Genomic DNA, 19586 nt, shown 5'->3' on the forward strand with positions numbered 1-19586 from the left:
AATAACTGTGTGACTGTTGATTTACAGTGAGTTAATACATTGTTTGTTGTTAGCCTATACAGTAACAATGTTCTGAATGAGTGCTACACATTCTGGCGTTCTTTCCATGCAGAAAGACATTCAAAACATGAAGCTTAGTTATTAGTAGGTACAGGTGCCAAATTTACTTTAAGTTCATAATAAATGAAAAATTAAACAAAAATTATAGTTTTACATACACTAAGATGAATTATAAAAGAATTACTGATGTGTCACTTTTATCCAGCACCAAAGACTTGATCAATCAGGTATATTGATTATGATAAAATGAGGATCCACATTTAATGATATTGTAGTATTCTGGCTACCACTGACAAAATTATTCTATGGTAAGCCAGAACAGGCTGTGAATCAACCTTTACTCTAACATTTTCAGTTAATAAAATATTTATCCATTGTGAAACTGCTAGACATGTTATGCTATGGTTATCAACAGAGCTGTTTATTTTCTCAGGACACATACTCCCTTTCCTTCAACAAAAGAAATCTAAACACAGTTAAGGCAGTTATCAAAATAAATATTGATATAAAAGCTTGAATATATTCATGTCATCATCTTACAGAGTTACCACAGTTAAATGTATTTCAAAAACACATTTGCTGGTTACTCTGAGCTAAATATTTTGTGTTTAGTGTTGACAGCTTTTGAACTCTAAAAATAACATCTAATGTTAGAAATATATTGTTGTTTGGTCCACATTAGTCATATTAATATATTTATATACACACACACATACATACAGTTATGTAAAATATATTTTGTGCACAACACTTATTGGTGGTTTGTGCATTTTTTAATTTTAGTGCAAGAGTAACTTGTGCACTTGATAGTTCATTAAGTGAGAGAGAGCTGCTTGGTGCCGCAGTGTGTGTTATTGTCCACATTATAGCAAAAGGCCTCCACTTTCTTCCTTATGTTCACCATACAAAACAGTTCACATTTTTCCTGTGTTGACATTAAGTACTTTTGGGAAGAGAGTTTTTATAGGATTTAATGAACCACTCAGCTCACATTGGACAGTTGGACCTGTAACAAAAGATAAATATTATGGTGCTTCAAGGCTTCCATACTTAAATATTGTGATAAAACAAATATTTTAAACAATCAGTTATCACAGTTAGCAATGGTTTATCCATAAATCATTAATAAAGAAATATATTTCATGAGTATATTCACACATCCAAATTTAAAAAACTGAAAAATTATTAATCAATACCCTGAGAGCTATTTTCAGTATATTTCTTTGGTTCAGTTATGGCATATGTGTATGAGGTGCTTTACTATCAGAAAATGTTTCTACTGAAAGGCTACATTTGGAATTTGTCAACATTCATTTGGTGCAGTTACCAGACAACAGATAAACTCAAAATCATTGAGACATCACACATCAGAACATAATACTGACAATCTGATTAAATATGTACACACCATTTCTGCATATTTTGGACTAAGGATATGTTTACAACAACGTCTACATCTACATGGCTACTTTGCAAATCACACTTAAGTGCCTGGCAGAGGGTTCACTGAACCACCTTCAGACTAATTCTCCATTATTCCACTCTCAAATAGTGTGCAGATAAAAAGAGCACCTATATCTTTCTGCTCCAGTTTCCCTTATTTTGTTATGATGATTGTATCTCCCTATGTATGTTGGCGTCAACAAAATATTTTCACATTTAGGGGAGAAAGTTGGTGAATGAGATTTCATGAGAAGACTTCACTGCAACAAAAAAACCTTTTTTTAAATGATTTCCACCACAAATCCTGTATCATGTCTGTGATATTCTCTTCACTATTTCTCAGTAATATAAAACATGCTGCCCTTCTTTGAACTTTCACAATGTACTCCATTAATCATATCTGGTAAGAATCCCTAATCACACAGCAGTACTCCGAAAGAGGATGGACAAGTGTAGTGTAGGCAGAAGGCCAAGTGATCTTTGATAACATGTCTTGGGGGTGATGTAATTTATGTCAGTGTACCAAGGTATCTACAACACAACATAAAGGATTAATGTGTATTATTTTCCTACAAACAATAGGCAGAATCATTGCTTTGTATATTTTTTGCCCGCACCCTAAATCTTATGGAAACTTCTCACAGACATCAGTAGAAGTGGAATTACTTCCAAAATTTGTTTGCTTCTTCCCACTGAGAAAAACGTACAGTAAGAGCTTAATTAAACAACTAGAGGAATATTATTCTGAGACTACTATTTGGCCCCAGATATCTTGTCAGACAACAGACAGCAATTTCATTCTAGCACATGGAATTCATTTGTAGAAGAAAAGAAAATAAATCACATTGCTGTTTCTATCACCCAGTGTCTAATCCTGCTAATTGTATCATGTGAGAGATAGGAAGATCATTCTGAAATTCTGAGCATACTGCAGGATGAGACATAAGAAATGGATTGCCAAGCTGTTCCATTTTGAAAAAGCAATGAATTGTTTATCTCATGAAGGTAAGTGTATGCCACCCTGCACAGTTTCACATAGTAAAATGTATGATAATATTCGTGACAAAATCAGTGACTTTCTGCTGTGAAACAAGCTGACTGCCCAGAAATGACAGCAAGCAGCATTACATAGTTGGAGAAGAAAGAACCAGCTAGAAAATTTAGACATCACATTTTAATGAAATTCATGGTATGTAAAGTTTAAGATTTTGTGCTGACTGAATCACTTTTGAAATCTTTGTAGACAAAGAATGAAATCAAGAAACTTCAGCATTATTACTTGGGACCATTTATGATTCAAAAGTCAGTACATCCAAATAATGTCAAGGTTAATGGTGAAAAATATTTTGGGCTTCATCACATGGAAAACATAAAGATGTACTATCAATGTACTATGTTGGAGAATGAAAGTGAATGGCATTGTATCATCCAAATATTCATATTGTGGTTGTATTAGTATATAACAGACTGGTGGAGTATCTTTCCCAGTGATTTTAGCATGAAAGACTGGTTGAGCATACTCTCTGTGAATAGGTTAAAGAACTGTGTATGGTGCCAGTGAACTGATGTGTACAGGATGTTTGTTTTAACTTGGGACAACTAAATAAATCAAAAAACATAAATTGTACAAAAAATGTTTCAGATGAGAAGTTAGTATTTTTAAAGAGGACATCTGTTTGTGTAAGAACTGCCCCCCCCCCCCCCCCCCCCCCCCACTTCAACCCCTCCTCCATGGGGTGAGTCAATTTTTTATTTTCAAATTGGAACCCCATTTTAGTGCATGTTCAGAGTCTATGCCAAAACCTATGTGTTTTAACCTAAACATTTTTTTCAATTCATGGTAGATGGCACTGTAGTTGAAATGTTCAGTTTTTTATGTCACTGGAATTACAAACCAACACATCTGATACAATACAACATTTGCAATGAAGTTGTAATGTTTTTGTTTGAAGTGGGTGATATTTTATTTTAAAATTTGATTGTACAGTAAAACTTTTACTGTTAGACATTTAAGTGTCCGGTTAGTAAACTACTTTTAGTGTGATCCAGGAACAACGATGGTGACACAATAGTTTTCTGTTCCCATCATGGTGCTTGATTTTTGTGGCCCTCTCATCTCTCACCATTGGGGTGCTTGATTTCAACGAGTCCCCTTGCCTCTCACCAGTGGGGTGCCTGATTTTGGTGAGTTCCATACCTCCCACCATTACTGTAAATCACAACAAATGCTCAAACTGATGATCTTCCAGTTCAATAAATTTGTTAATTCATGCTTCAGATTCATGTACACAACTTATGGACATATCTGGTGTAATTTTTGTGTAAACATTTCTGATATATTTTCTCATGTTCTGTCATGTGGTTGTATTGTATCCACAAACAAAGTTGACACTTGGTGCGGTGGCTGCTGGGAGCTACCGCAATGGAATTTCCCATATACTGTCACTCCCATCAAACACTGTGCCCAGTGCCAACATTGTTTGCACTTTTAATACTTCTGTATGCACTTTGCCTTAAGATAACACTACAGGAAAAAATCCAGTGACGTAAGGCCAGGTGATCTGGCAGGCAGCTTTACAGACCAACTCTATTGATCCAGTAACAATTGAAATTGTGACTTAAAGATTGTTCTTGTCTCCAAAACCATATGTTCTGTCACACTATGAGGGATACATCTTCCAACACAATCAGTACCTCATCTTGTGATAACTGATGAAATTTTTCTCTGCTCAAAGTACTCTAACAAAATAAGGGGCTGATTAGTTTGTCGCCTATGATACTGCATCAGATTTTAACAGACCAAGGACACTGATGATCAACTTCATGTATCCACTATGGGTTTTCCACCCACCAATAATGGAAGTTGTGATGATTAATGTTACCATGGTTTGTAAAAATCGACTTGCTGGAAAAGATTACTTGACAAAACAATCATGAGACACTTTGTAATTGCATGAGTGCCCAATCACAAAACCGAATTCAATTCTGAGAATCATTCCCAAGAAGCATTCGATGCATGGAAATATGGTAGGGATGTGACATTTTAGGTTCACCTAAACACTTGAGTGGGCAATTCTTGACTAGTGAGATATTCCTTGGGTACCTACATGTGGATTATGAGCTACTGCAGCTAGTACTAAATTTCATTATTGCTGTTCCCTGTCATGGTTGCACTACAATATTTTTAGGTGTCACATTTCCTTCAGTAGTCAGTTGTTGTACAACATGACAAAAATGCATATGAGATCATGGCATTTCAGCAAAATGTTTGACATAAACTGCAACAGAAGTAGTCATACCAATATGACTAACAACCAGCTGTCCACTAGGATGTACGGTCACCATCAAACTGTGGCCAAGAGAAAAGTAGACCAGCCTGTGGCACAACATGCAGCTGAGCATAGCATGCTTGATTTCAATGGCTGCATCACTACCCAAGCCATCTAGAGCCTCCTCTCCACCACCAGCTTTTTTGAACTGTGCACATGGGAGTTTTCCTACAGCACATTCTCTGCTTCCATAATTATCCCAGCCTCCTCCTACAGTAACATACTGTCTCCACACCCTCCACTCAATAGTTTCCACCCAATCTGTCCTATCATCTCCTCTTCATTCTTGTCTCCCAGCCTCTTTGTTTGCTGCCCTCTGCCAATATACCCATTCATCTTTCCTTGCTCCTCTCCTTGACACTGCACCTGTTGACATTCTAGTCCCTGCACACTCTACCAGGCAGTGTTCCTCTATTCCCCCCCTCACCACCCAAATGTACACTACTATCCCTTTCCCTTCCCCAACCCCTCCAGATTGCTGTGGCCATCGCATGTTATAATTCAAGTCTGGCTTGAGCTGCTGGAGTTGGTGGACATGTGTGCGTGAGATGTGTTTGCTTGTGTGTATGAACAGTGTACATTTCTCTATTTTCCTTTTGCTGATGAAGGCTGTGGCCGAAAGTTTTGTGTAAGTGTCTTAATTGTGCCTGGCTGCAAGTTAACATATCTTCTTTATGGAAAATAACATTATTGAATGAGATTTTGCATAGGGATTGGCTGGAGTTTGGTAAAGGCTGCCTTTTGCTGCAAAATATAGTACTACTTTCTTTATCATTCACATTAAACTCTCATTCCACTTTTTCCCTTTCAACATTCACATGAATATTCATACCAGATTTCACTCATCCAAACAATTTACAATTTTGTGTTAGTCAAGTTGTTCTAAAGAGTTCATCTAGTTATACTTAGAAAGTTAGATGTTGGTTGCTCTAAGAATACATACTCATGATAGGTCTAAAAAGCAGTCTGTGAATTTCACCTAATTTATTATATTGTGTTACCCCTATTATGGAAGAGATTGTTCAGTTATGTGGAATGAAGCAAGAAAAAAGACAGAAGATAGAGATAACTTTTTAAACTGCATCTGGATGTTTTTTAATAATAACAATCAAATGTACTCTTTATTCAAGTGTGTTTAAGTAGTTGATGATGAATCAATTGATAAGTGCTAGAACTATTATTTATATAAATTTCCAGTACATTTACTCTTCTACTGTTCATATATAACTATTAACTCATATTTATGGATACATAATTATTTATTTTATACTTAGATATGCAATTTTGGGAAATGACAGAAAAGTAAGGGAAGGATTACCCATACACTACAAATGTATGACTAGGCAGCCTCACTCAACAATTTAAACAGGCTGTTCTGGCAGCCACTGAGGGAACAGGGTGCAGCCAGTTGCAAATTGTGTTGCACATAGGAACAAATGATGCCTGTTGTCTGGGAGCTGAGTTCATACTTGGATCATTCCAATGAATTGCATAGAACAGAATGCAGACATAGAACACTTGCCCACGAAAGGTAAAGGTCCCAATTTTGAGTTTCAGTCTGGCACACAGATTTAATCTGCCATGAAGTTTCAAATCAGTGCACACTCCACTGAAGGGTGAAAATTTCATTCTGGAAACATCCCCCAGGCTGTGGCTAAGCCACGTCTCCACAATATATTTTCTTACAGTAGTGCTAGTCCTGCAAGTTTTGCAGGAGATCTTCTGTAGAGTTTGGAAAGTGGGAGACAAGGTACTGGCAGAAGCGAAATTGTGAGGATGGGTTGTGCTTGGGTAGCTCAGTTGGTAGAGCACTTGCCCGCGAAAGGCAAAGGCCCTGACCTTGAGTCTCAGTCTGGCACACAGTTTTAATCTGCCAGGAAGTTTCAAAGTTTCAATTGCATAGAAGATGGAAAAGATCAGTCCTGCTTATGGAATTTTGATGAAGCTCACTGTTGTAAGCATGGTTCTGCACCAACACAGGTTTTATTAAACACCAATAAAGTACAAATAAATCACAAAAATAATAGATCCTCACTCTTCTTGCACCAAACAGAAACAAAGACATCTAGAGATTGATACCTCTTGGTAGTTAAAATACTCTGGAGATTTGTGGATTAACTCAGATGTTAGTTCTGGAGAAAACTAACTTTTTCAGGCTGGAAATTATTTTAAGATGAGCTGCTCTCATGGTAGGCACAACATGCATTGAATGGAGACTGGAGACTGCACTACATTAAGAAAACATACATATCTGTGTGCAAGCCAAGTGTTGGTGGTCAGGAACAACAGAATTGAAATGAATGTCCACAAGATAGCCAAGAATTGCAAAGTCTCCATAAATAAGTTCACCAGAGAGCATGTAATACAGATTAGCAAGTGGAGACAAGTGAGGCTGAGACTGCCCACAGCAATCATTAAATCCTGCCGCTCTATTACTCCATGTTGTGCCTAAAGACAGTGCTGGATGTATGCACAATTATAGTGACTGATTCATCAGTATATCTGTGGGATTAAAAAACTCACAATCTTAATAACGGTCCCCAGCTCTGATCATGACCCCTCTGGTTTTGAGTTGAGTAGAAGACTTGAAATAGAGACTTTGAATGTTATGTGACAAGCTAGGCTGTGGTTTCCTAGACTTGTGCCACAGAAATGAGACCTTTAGAGGCCTCCTAAATCACTCTGAGCTGTACAACACATCTGATGTTGGATGCAGAGTGTACCAAAGGGTTTTAGATCAGGCCTACTAGGTAAAGAAAGCTGACTAAGAGCCAAAGAGAGATATTTTGGAGGTAAATCTAAGTGTATATTGAAATGATAAGCTAATGGGAATGGAGCTGGTGTTATTTATGACCATAGATAAGATACTCAAATCCACTGAGATATAAACTGAAGTTGCAAGTGATATCATTTGCTCAAGGCTCAGTATCAAGGACAAGCAGAAACTTATAATTGTGCCCTTTTAGAAAACACTAGATTCAGCCCCATGTGTAACTGAAAACTTTAGAGAAAAACTCAGTTCACTAATATACACATTACCTAATCACATACAGCCATCACTCAATAAATGGATGGGAAGCCCATTAATGACAAAATATATAATATTTAATGGCAACAAATGAATCTGACCTCATGGAGGGTGTCCACATAGAGACTGGTGTCAGTGAACAGGTAACAGTTAGAGCAATCAATTATCAAAGTACAAAATACTTTTCTCATATGACATCCCAAAAATAATGGATCAATGCTATCAGATGGATACAATTTTTATTGAGTTCTAAAATTTATCTGAGCAGCACCGTGTCATACTATTTACTGGGTATCAAACATAATTTGCAACTCAATTGAGAATTTTTTGGTACAGAGGATGCAGCATGTTACCTTGCATTAGGAGTCAGCCATTGATTTAAAAGTAATTTCAGACACGCCCCAGGGAAGCATGTTGGGACAATTGTCATTCAAGTTACTGAAAATGAAGAAGAAAAGACTGATGAATGTCCAGTCAAATCTTGATAAGATTTTAAACTGGTGTAACGATTGGCAACTCCTTTTAAATGTTCATAAACACAATTCACAAAATTCAGAAAATGTATACCCTGCAGTGCATTAACAGCAATGCATAAATGGAATCGGTCAGTTCATACAAAACACCATGGTGTAGTAACCAATTGTTGAGGGTATGAAATGGAATGATCACATATGGTCAGCCATAGGTGAAATGGGTGCATATTTCATTTCAGTGGCAGGGTACTGGGAAAATGTAAACAGTCTAAAAGGGAGATTGGTTATGAAACACTCCAGCATCCCATGGAAGACTATTATTCAAGTGTGTGGAAGCCATACCAAATAGGACTAACAGGAGATATTGAATGCATGAAAAGAAGGGCAGCATGTTTGTTTGACTAATGGGGAGCATCATGAAATGCCAAAACGCCTGAATTGGCAGATAACTGAAGACAAAATCCAGCTTACCTGTGAATCCCCATTTACAATGTTTCCTGTACCAGTATTAATCGTGCAGTGGGCGAGTGGTAGCATACGGTACTGCAAATTCAGTTTTGTTTTTGTAATAAGTTAGCTCACAAAGTGCACAACAAAGGTGCTAGATACGCATTGATGACAAGTTTCACTATTGTCACATTATAAAATCCTTCACAATAGCTGTGACTAATCTGCAAAGTAGACAACTACACTGATGTGGCACTGCATACAGCATGCACCTGGTAATGTAAGTGAATGTGGTGTAATTTGTATTGAATGTTTTGAAGATCAGAAGCTATATTTTACAAAAACACTTCGAGCAAATGATTATTTAATTACGGAAGATTAGTATTATACTTTACCTACTGTCTTGAAGGTTTGTATGAAGAAAAGGACTGACACCAGATGAAATTGAGCACCTTCTTCTGGAATTATCTGATGAAGAGGATTATGCTGATTTCATTGACAGCGATGATGAAGCAGAAGTAATTGAGGCTGCAGATTATTCCAGTGAATCTGAGCAATCGTACAATGGTGGGAAGGAACTGGATGAATTATCAAGTGATGAGTGCCATTTTTGTATTGGTAAGGACAAGGAAACTTTATGGATAAATAATCCATTAGTCGTGGTGGATAAAACATAATATAAGAACATAATCAAGGTCTTACCTGGCCCAAAATGCAATGATTCAGGAACTAAAACTGAAATTGAAAGTTTTCTCAAATTTTTTGGCCCTGAGATAATTGATTGTCTTGTTGTGAACACAAATAGATATATAAATAACAAGAGATCATCTGTGAATTACATGAGGGACAGAGACTGCTGAAATACTTCTGCTTCTGAAATAATGGCTCTGTTAGTAGCATTGTTTCTCATTGCTGTACAAAAAGGAGGATGTACAAAGGTATTAGAGCTCTGGTCATCAAATGGCATGGGAATGATTATTCTCAGGACAGCATTTAGCTACAAGCGCTTTCTGTTCTTGCTCCGGTCACTGACATTTGATGATACTCCAACGAGAAAAGAGCGTCTTGCAATTGATAAAACTGTTACCATCCACAATCTCCACTCTGAATTTCTGAACAACTGCAGATATAACTACAGCCCAGGGGAGTTCACAACCTTAGATGAAATGCTTGTTCATTTTTGTGAACCTTGTGGTATTGTGCAGTACAAGCCCAATAAACCTGCCAAGAATGGTTAGATGTTGTACATATCATGCAATAGCAAGACATTTTACACTTGTAACTGCAGCGGACAGAATCCTGAACCATATCTTGCATCTAACCAGCCTATGGATATTGTGAAGAGATAAGTTGAACCAGTCAAGGGCACTCACAGGACTGCAACTATGGACAACTATTGCAGTAGTTATCCTTTAGGACAGTACCTTCTAGAAATTGGGCTAACCTTCATAGGGACACTAAAAAAGAAGAAGAAGGAAATCCCTCTGGAATCTTTGCCAAACAGGTCACGAGAAACTGGAAACTGTCTTTTCAGATTTCAAGACGACTTCTGTCTTGTTTTGTGTCAAACAAAAAGAAACAAGCCTGTGCTTTTCTACCATCAATGCATGAAACTGATGAAATAGGCACTTCTGCAGGAAAGTCTGTTTTAAATATGGACTACAATGCAACCAAATGTGGTGTACATACTGTTTATTACATGTGTACTTCCTACTCGACTCAGAGGACAACAAGAAGATGGCTCTTTGTCTTGTTTCTCTGGTATTTGGATATTGGTGGAACTATTCCCAAGTGCTGTTCTTCACCAATAATCCAGATAAAAGGTTCAGAAAAAGAACATGCCTCACAAACCTTTCCTTGGCTCTAATGGAGAGCCGGTTGAAAGAAAGGGCTCAACTCTTTACTTTACCAAGAGATATCCTAGGATTTCTGTCACCCTATTGTCAATACCCTTCATATGTTTTCTTAACTTGCTATATTGTTCTTTATTCTGAAAAGGTATCCATTTCTCACTATACATTTTTTTAAAGTCTTGCTTTAATAAAAGGCTATAACAGCAATGAAATCAGTGGTTATAATGACCTTATCTGTAGCACAAAACCCCTTCTATAAATTCTACCAGACAACTAAAAAAGTTGTCAGTTAAATGATATTTGATGTTAGGCAGCACTGAGTGCCACATGCACCTGCTGGCACAATTGTCTTCAGTGCACCTGCCACAGATTTAAGTAAATAATTAACAAATATCCTGCAGTCTCCTACTAACTGATCCCACAGCAATTGCAAAAAATAAGATTAAACTGATCACAACATGCAGAGAGGTGTGTAAACAAGAATTCTTCTCATGCTCTTCATGCAAGTGCATACACTTCATAGTGGTTTGCAGAGTATCTGCATACACATAGATGCAGAAAGCCCTTGTAAGCAGAATGAAGAATAACAATATTCATTGTAAAAATGCCATTTCTTCTTACAGCACTTTTGTCACTGTTATCCTGTGATAATCACTGGTGTAATGTAAATATTAGAAAGTAGTAGCAAGTAAACAAACACCCTCAAACATATTTGTAGACATATAACATAGATAAATATTAAGCAGTGAAGCTGTTCATTTTGTTTTGTTTGTTTATAGATTATGTGTGTTAGGGTGACAACTTTCTCATTTAAGCCCTGAAACAAGATCAAATATTCATTATTATCCCCCTCTCTCCACCAATCACAAATGCTCATCATTATCTTTGCAACTACAGTTCCAAACTCTGTGATATTCACAGACTTAAACTTTACTAAAAGGTTCCTACATCTGTATACTTTACCCTATGAATCATTTCTTAAATAAATCTACTCACTGTCATCAGATTCAGTTTCTTCATTAACAACCACACAATAATAATCTTTGTTTGTCCATATTAACTTTACAGTCTTGGACTTCATCCCCCCCCCCCCCCCCCCGCACCCACCCCCTCCTCATTTCTCTCTCACTCTCTTGCTCTCTCGCTCTCTCGCTCTCTCTCTCTCTCTCTCTCTCTCTCTCTCTCTCTTTCAGGAAACACACAAGACTACTTGCATCATGTAGCCACTGACATATGTTCATTTTACACAGAGATGCAGAGCTGACAACCAACAAACAGGCAGGATGCATGAATGGACACACACAAACTGTTTTCCTAACTCACTGACAGCCATCTGCTGTAGAATCCTAAAACATGTTCTAAGCTAAACGATAATGGCGTATTTCTGACAAAATGAATACCTCTATGCCAACCATCATGATTTCAAAAAATTGACTGTATTGATGATTTATTGGTAGGGAGGGTGCAGTATTTTATCATGGATGGTGAGTCATTGAAAGGAGTGTACCTTCAGTCATGCCCCAGGGAAGTGTGTTGGAACCATTGTTGTTCATTGTGTTTATTAATGAGCTGAAACACAGTATTAACAGCAATCTCAGACTTTTCATAGATGATGCACTTGTCTATAATGAATTACTGTCTAAAAAACATGCAGAAATATTTAATCACATTTGGCTAAGATTCAAAAGTGGTGCAACAATTAGAAACTTGTTTTCAATATACAGAAAAGTAAAACTAGACACCTCATAAAATGTATTGTCCTATGAGAATAAAATCAATGACTCACAGTTCCATTCTGTCAACTCATACAAACACATGGGTCTGAGAATTTGTAGGGATATTAAACTGAATGGTCACATAGGCTCATGCACAGGTAAGGCAAGTGGAAGACTTGAGTTCATTGGAAGAATATTGAGAAAATTAATTCAGTTTACACAGGAGATTGCTTGCAAATCATTTGTGTGTCTCATCTTGGAACACTGCTCAAATGTGTGGAACCCATATTAAATAGTAATGACAAGACATATTGAATGTGCACAAATAAAAAAGTGGCATGAATGGTCACAAGTTTATTTGACTCATGGGAGAATGTCACTGAAACAGTTAAAACACATAAATTGGCAGACTCCTGAAGATATATGCAAATTATTCTGCAAAAGCCTACACACAAAATTCCTGGATATTTAGAGATATTCCTCAGCAATTTGTTTATTATTCTCATAAGAACTGTGAAGGCAAAATTACACTAACTACACCATACATGAAAAATGTAAGCAGTCATTCATCCAACACTATATACATGACTGGAGTAGCAAGAAACTCTAAAATGCAGTGCTTTTCTAAGTGTTTTCTTCCATTCACTTCACAGTGGTTTGCAGAGGCTGTCTGTAGATGTATATGGCATGAATTCAGGGTTTGCAGGGGAGTGGGGGAGGTCACAGGTTTCTATTGCATCTCCAAGTGCTGCCTCACCTCCCCCCTGTAATGGGACACACTCTTCTGACATTATCTTTCCTTTATAGAAGTAGGCAATACCAAAAAGTATTTTGAATCTTGTATAGGTGAAAATTATCTCAGCTGTGTAACTGAAAGAATTTCATATGATTTTGTATACGATGCATTACATTTCAGGCTAAAATGTACAAAAACAATTAATTTGTTACAATCGATATGTATGTACAGCTAAAACTACTCTTCTTTTACCAATATTTGAAATTACAAAATATCGGGCATATTTAAAATTCATATTATTAATTGAACAATCTAACGCTAACTATTAAATTTACTTCTGGATTTATTTACAAAATAATGATATAACTTGGTGAAGTTTCTTCACTTGTGAAGAAAGTTTGTAAACTCTTTGGAATATGGTGAGTACTGTGGAGTGTAAGTAGTAGTGGGCATGCCTCTGATGGAATCAAATGTATTTTTAATTTTGTCAATAACAATGTAATTTGCTGTGTTATAGTAGTGGAAATTGTAAAGATGGTGTGATATTGAAAACTGTGACAAAAAAATAAAAATCAAGAGTAAAATGTGCAAATCTTAAAACATTATCTGGTCATCTGGAACCCACTAAGTCAAAATGTGGGGGAGGGTAATATTACACCCTCGCACCCACCTCCCCCCCCCCCCCCTCCACCCCCCCACACACACACGATTCAGTACATGTATCCCACAGTTAACATGCCACAGATACTTTGGATTTTAATAATAATAATGACAACATAAACAATATGTTTTAATATAATCATAATTATTTGTTTATATCAGTGGTTACTGTAATGCTTTTGCTTTATTTTCCCAGTAGCCATTTGCTGAGCACACTCTGCACAACTGAGTGTTTGCTAGGCACATGGGTGATCTGGATGTTCCCAAATAGTACCAACTTTTTTCTGCTGCCATTCTGAACTCAATCTATGTTAGTCTCCTCCTCCTCCTCCTCCTCCTCCTCCTCCTCCAGACTTTGCACCCCCATTAGGATTTAGATACATGATTTAGATACATGTTTTGCATTTTGCTAGAAAAGAGGTGTCAACGGATGGCCAATTCTTTCCAATCTTTGCCAAATACTTCCTCTTTCTTCCATTAGTAATCATCATCAGTAAGGAACTAACAGTACTGACAGCTTCTTTTCTATGTATCTATAGACAGACTTCATCATTTTATATTGAAGGTAATTACTAGCCAGCTCTTCTGTCATCTTATAATTTAATGGTTTTCTCATGTGAACTTTCCTTTTAGTACTATAAAACAGACAATAAGTATCATGCCTTCTGTCATGTTTACCTACAGATATGAGTTAAACCTCAGCTCACTTGATGTAATCAAATACAAGGGTTATTTGAAAAGTTCTCAAAATGGAATAGAAAAAAAGTGAAACCTTTTTCATTTTTCAATGTAGTCTCCTTGTAGATTAATGCACTCAGTACAATGATGTCCCAGTGCCTTGATACCATCTTGAAAATGAGTTTCCTCCAGGCCTGCAAAATAGTTGTCAACTCCAGCTATCAATTCTTCATTTGAACTGAATCTCCATTTGAAGTGAATCTTTGTCCACCAAATTGGGAAGAGATGGAAGTCTGACAGAGCCATATCAGGTGAATAAGGCAGGTGTGGAAACAATTCATACCTTAGTTCAAGTAATTTTGCCATGGCGACAGCACATGTGTGCTGGCACGCATTGTCTTGATGGAAGATGACTTTCTTCCTTGATAAATCTGGCCTTTGTTCATGTATATTTTGTTGCAATTTGTCCAGGAGGTTAGCATAGTATTCTCCAGTAATTTTTTGTCCAGTGGGGAGATAATCGACAAACAGAATCCCCTTCTCATCCCAGAACACTGACGTCTCAACATAAATATTCTACAGTTCGGTCCCGCATGATTGAATGCCTGTGCTGTCCTCCAGCTGAAGGAATTCATTATATCATACATAATGTACAGCTGCAGGATAGGATCCCATCTCAATTGTGGAGCCATCTCCACTCCAAAGTCACATCTGAGGAGCTACCTGACATTTAGCTGTGGACCCTTAAGTTGGTTAAACTGCCACCTGATTTTCAACTACATCTCCTATCTCACCAGGATGCTGTTTTAGAAGAGAAATTCTGTCTCAGTGACCACTCCTACAGTATTATCCCACATTGACATGTCCTTCCCTCTGGTACCTCCCCCACGGATTCAAAGGCTATCAGCACTCCTCCTTCCTCAGTCCATGTGCTTCCTGGCCCAGTAGATGTCATGTGTGCGGCATGTGCTTCCAGCAGCTACTTCCACTGCCACATGGTGGTCAACTTCACACACTACCGTGACACCAGCACCTAACTCCCACTCTTCTCCTATTCAAAGTGGGCAAGCAGTGCGCCAAGGAGCTCTGGTGATGCACAGCAGTGCCACATCCTGTGTACCCATTATGTTGGTACCATGTAACTTTCAGTGACTCCAAATGATATTATTGTGCACCATGTGCACATCAAAACTTAGCTGTGGGTCTGCCTGGGCACCATAACTTGTGGCCACACTGTAGGGCACCACCCCTCTACTCAGTTGTCCAACATGCTAAATCCTACGGGGTCAGGGATTTTCTCTGCCTCGTGATGACTGGGTGTTGTGTGCTGTCCTTAGGTTAGTTAGGTTTAAGTAGTTCTAAGTTCTAGGGGACTGATGACCATAGATGTTAAGTCCCATAGTGCTCAGAGCCATTTGAACCATTTTTTTTCTAAATCCTATATTTTTGACCCTGACAGCACTCTCCATTTCCTCATCAGTACCAGAGCTAATCCCAGCATCATGCCACAATTGTATCCTCCTTTGAGCCTTCTTTCTGTGTCACTGTTCCACCATGTAGCCAACAAGTCTGACATACTGGTCCATGGATTGACAGACCTTCATCTCCAACTCACAACAGACCTGGTATATTCATGAACCTTCCAGGTTACTAACATCAATTGCCCTGCCTCAGGACTGACTTTCTTAAACATTTCAGTCTCTCACCAGACCTCTAATTGGCCACTTTGCTTCATCATGCATCAAGTTCTCACATTCCAGGTACCTTCACTCCTTGCTCCCTTTCACCACAACTCAGTGTGTCGTACTTGCCTGCACTACCTTCGAGTGTTCAAGTCTGACTGCAGATCTTGTCAACTTGACAGCCCAACTTACTACTCATTGCCAAGAGATCATCGACCTCTGCACTAACAACACAATCACCATCAGCTGATCGCCAATGTGTCAGCCAACTTGGCACATGCTCTTAGCATGGTCACCTACCTCACTGCATTACAGCCACACAATTACAGTTGCCGAGTTTCTGCCTGCTCCTGACTTACCTCCACCTCCACCTTCACTGCAATCTCCACAGTTCAATAGCAATCACCACCTTCAGTAGCAAGCAGCACCTGCCATAGGATAGTTACTACAGAAGCCTCCCTCCTGTATAAGGCTCACTGCCTCGATGCCACCAAACTCTGCCATACTAAGGCTGCAATACAAGACCCATTAGTTTCCAGGACTGTGCATCCTCTGGACAGAATTGGTCATTGTCTATACACCTTGTGCCTAAGAAAGATGATTCTTTTCATTTGTGTGGTGACTGTCACAAACACAATGCTTGGACAATCCTTGACAGTTATCCAATTCTGCACATCCATGATTTTGTGCACCAACTGCACTGAGTGGAGATTTCCAGTGTTATTGACTGCCAGATGGCGTATCACCAAATCCCTATGCAATGTGATGATAGACCTAAAAGAGCCATTATTATGTCTTTTGTAGTTGCAGGGGCAACAGTCTGGACGATTGACTGATCTGGCCTTGTAACACTAACCAAAATGGCCTTGCTGTGCTGGTACTGCGAACGGTTGAAAGCAAGGGGAAACTACAGCCATAATTTTTCCCAAGGGCATGCAGCTTTACTGTATGGTTAATGATGATGGCGTCCTCTTGGGTAAAATATTCCAGAGATAAAATATTCCCCCATTCGGATCACCGGGCGGGGACTACTCAGGAGGACGTCGTTATCAGGAGAAAGAAAACTGGCGTTCTACGGATCAGAGCGTGGAATGTCAGATCCCTTTATCAGGCAGGTAGGTTAGAAAATTTAAAAAGGGAAATGGATAGGTTAAAGTTAGATATAGTGGGAATTAGTGAAGTTTGGTGGGAGGAGGAACAAGACTTTTGGTCAGGCGAATACAGGGTTATAAATACAAAGCCAAATAGGGGTAATGCAGGAGTAGGTTTAATAATGAATTAAAAAAAATACGAATGTGGGTAAGCTACTACAAACAGCATAGTGAATGCATTATTGTGGCCAAGAGAGACACGAAGCCCACGCCTACTACAGTAGTACAAGTTTATATGCCAACTAGCTCTGCAGATGACGAAGAAATTGAAGAAATGTATGATGAAATAAAAGGAATTATTCAGATAGTGAAGTGAGACAAAGATTTTATAGTCATGGGTGACTGGAATTCAGCAGTAGGAAAAGGGAAAGAAGGAAACGTAGTAGGTGAATATGGATTGGGGGTAAGAAATGAAAGAGGAAGCCGCCTGGTAGAATTTTGCACGGAGCACAACTTAATCATAGCTAACACTTGGTTCAAGAATCATAAAAGAAGGTTCTATACATGGAAGAACCCTGGAGATACTAAAAGGTATCAGATAGATTATATAATGGCAAGACAGAGATTTAGGAACCAGGTTTTAATTTGTAAGACATTTCCAGGGGCAGATGTGGACTCTGACCACAATCTATTGGTTATGAACTGTAGATTAAAACTGAAGAAACTGCAAAAAGGTGGGAATTTAAGGAGATGGGACCTGGATAAACTGACTAAACCAGAGGTTGTATAGAGTTTCAGGGAGAGCGTAAGGGAACAAATTGCAGGAATGAAGGAAAGAAATACAGTAGAAGAAGAATGGGTAGCTTTGAGGGCTGAAGTAGTGAAGGCAGCAGAGGATCAAGTAGGAAAAAAGACGAGGGCTAGTAGAAATCCTTGGGTAACAGAAGAAATATTGAATTTAATTGATGAAAGGAGAAAATATAAAAATGCAGTAAATAAGGCAGGCGAAAAGGAATACAAATGTCTCAAAAATGAGATCGACAGGAAGTGCAAAATGGCTAAGCAGGGATGGCTAGAGGATAAATGCAAGGATGTAGAGGCTTATCTCACTAGGGGTAAGATAGATACTGCCTACAGGAAAATTAAAGAGACCTTTGGAGAAAAGAGAACCACTTGTATGAATATCAAGAGCTCAGATGGAAACCCAGTACTAAGCAAAGAAAGGAAAGCAAAAAGGTGGAAGGAGTATACAGAGGGTCTATACAAGGGCGATGTACTTGAGGACAATATTATGGAAATGGAAGAGGATGTAGATGAAGATGAAATGGGAGATATGATACTGCATGAAGAGTTTGACAGAGCACTGAAAGACCTGAGTCGAAACAAGGCCCCGGGAGTAGACAACATTCCATTAGAACCACTGATGGCCTTTGGAGAGCCAGTCCTGACAGAACTCTACCATCTGGTGAGCAAGATGTATGAGACAGGCAAAATACCCTCAGACTTCAAGAAGAATATAATAATTCCAATCCCAAAGGAAGCAGCTGTTGACAGACGTGAAAATTACTGAGCTGTCAGTTTAATAAGTCACGGCTGCAAAATACTAACGTGAATTCTTTACAGACGAATGGAAAACCTAGTAGAAGCCGACCTTGGGGAAGATCAGTTTGGATTCCGTAGAAATATTAGGACACGTGAGGCAATACTGTCCCTACGGCTTATCTTAGAAGCTAGATTAAGGAAAGGCAAACCTACGTTTCTAGCATTTGTAGCCTTAGAGAAAGCTTTTGACAATGTTGACTGTAATATTCTCTTTCAAATTTTGAAGGTGGCAAGGGTAAAATATAGGGAGCGAAAGGCTATTTACAATTTGTATAGAAACCAAATGGCAGTTATAAGAGTTGAGGGGCATGAAATGGAAGCAGTGGTTGGGAAGGGAGTATGACAGGGTTGTAGCCTCTCCCCAATGTTATTCAATCTGTATATTGAGCATGCAGTGAAGGAAACAAAAGAAAAATTCGGAGTAGGTATTAAAATCTATGGGGAAGAAATAAAAACTTTGAGGTTCGCCGATGACATTGTAATTCTGTCAGAGACAGCAAAGGACTTGGAAGTGCAGTTGAATGGAATGGATAGTGTCATGAAAGGAGGGTATAAGATGAACATCAACAAAAGCAAAACGAGGATAATGGAATGTAGTCGAATTAAGTCAGGTGATGCTGAGGGAATTAGATTAGGAAATGAGACACTTAAAGTAGTAAAGGAGTTTTGCTATCTGGGGAGTAAAATAACTGATGATGGTCAAAGTAGAGAGGATATCAAATGTATACTGGCAATGGCAAGGAAAGCGTTTCTGAAGAAGAGAAATTTGTTAACATCGAGTATAGATTT

At 38.3% G+C, this 19586-nt stretch overlaps 1 protein-coding gene across 1 annotated transcript in view; it reads right to left on the bottom strand.

The window, feature by feature from the left end:
• Window positions 1–220: 220 nt before the first annotated feature.
• Window positions 221–19586, bottom strand: part of LOC126187371 (uncharacterized) — a 1107325-nt gene continuing 1087959 nt past the window's right edge. Inside the window, exon 7 of the mRNA XM_049928416.1 lies at window positions 221–1066. The gene's annotated coding sequence lies outside the window, so the exon portion shown is untranslated. The remainder of the gene's footprint in view (window positions 1067–19586) is intronic.

This window comes from Schistocerca cancellata, chromosome 5 (assembly GCF_023864275.1).
Source record: "Schistocerca cancellata isolate TAMUIC-IGC-003103 chromosome 5, iqSchCanc2.1, whole genome shotgun sequence".
Classification (NCBI taxonomy): domain Eukaryota; kingdom Metazoa; phylum Arthropoda; class Insecta; order Orthoptera; family Acrididae; genus Schistocerca; species Schistocerca cancellata.